The sequence below is a fragment of the Mustela nigripes genome, chromosome 8 (assembly GCF_022355385.1).
Source record: "Mustela nigripes isolate SB6536 chromosome 8, MUSNIG.SB6536, whole genome shotgun sequence".
Classification (NCBI taxonomy): domain Eukaryota; kingdom Metazoa; phylum Chordata; class Mammalia; order Carnivora; family Mustelidae; genus Mustela; species Mustela nigripes.
The window spans coordinates 15,791,817-15,793,282 of record NC_081564.1 but is presented as its reverse complement, the minus strand read 5'-3'; positions in this window follow the sequence as shown (position 1 = coordinate 15,793,282).

Here is a 1,466-nt window from a genome sequence, read left to right as displayed (position 1 = left end):
GAGCACTGGATGTGTGGCTAGTCAAACTGAGAAGTGTTCTCAATGTAAAATACACACTGGAAAAAAAAAGTAAAATATTTCGGATACTTTTCATACTGATTAAAAATGAGGGGGGGGGTGCCAGGATGGCACAGTCGGTTAAGCTTCCGACTCTTGGTTTTGGCTCAGGTCATGATCTCAGGGTCATTGAGAGTGAGTCCCACATAGGCTCCACATTCTGAGCTGCATCTGCTTAACACTCTCTCTCCCTCTGCCCCTCCCCTCACACAGTCTCTCTTATCTCTCTAATTAGTAAGTAAGTAAGTAAATAAATACAAAGTTGAAATGAGGACCCTGGGATCATGACCTGAGCCGAAGGCAGAGGCTTTAACCCACTGAGCCACCCAAGTGCCCTAAATTTAATTTTTTGTAATATTTTATTTATTTGAGAGAGAGAGTGAGTGAGAGAGAGCACAAGCAGGGGGAGAGGCAGAGGAGAGAGTGAGGGGGAAGCAGGCTCCTTGATGAGCAGAGAGCCCGATGTGGGGCTCAATCCCAGGACCCCAGGATCATGACCTGAGCCGACCAACTGAGTGACCTGGGCACCCTGGATAATATATTAAGATTCATTTACCAGTTGTTTTCTACCTTTTTATTTATTTGTTTAAAAAAATTACTTATTTGAGAGAGAGAGAGGGCACGAGCTGAGGGAGAGGGACAAGCAGACTCTGTGTTGAGTGTGGAGCCTGATGGGGGGCCTCGATCCCAGGGCCCTGAGATCATAACTTGACTGAAATCAAGAATCTGAGGCTTAACCGATTAAGCCACTCTGGCATCCCTCTATTAAATGAGGCTACTGGAAAGTCTTAAATTACATCTGTGGCTTGCATTTTGTTTCCAGTGGGTATGGCTGAGCCAGAAAATGCTTGCTGGTAGCAAGGATCATTCTGAGTACTCAATGTGTGGTACCTCATTTCATCTGACCGTGTCTCTCAGAGGTGGCTAGTATTCATCTTTCCGCAGAGGTGGAAACCTGAGGTGCAGAGAGTAAACAGCTAGAGACTCGCCACCAGCAAGAAGCATAGTGGGGGTTTGAACCCCCGGTGGAGTCCTTCTGCCTAACCAATGTGCACTTAACCTCTACCCCACTCTACTGAGTACCAGTACCACTGTGCTGGGACAGCCATAGCCATCAGAGTGGAAGGAACAGCACAGAGATATTTCATGGACTAATTTTTAATTTTTAAAAAATTTAATTTAATTTAATTTATTTTTTATTTTTTATTTTTTTTAAGATTTTATTTATTTATTTGACAGAGAGAGATCACAAGTAGGCAGAGAGGCAGGCAGAGAGAGAGAGGAAGGGAAGCAGGCTCCCTGCTGAGCAGAGAGCCCGATGCGGGACTCGATCCCAGGACCCTGAGATCATGACCTGAGCTGAAGGCAGCGGCTTAACCCACTGAGCCACCCAGGCGCCCAATTTAATT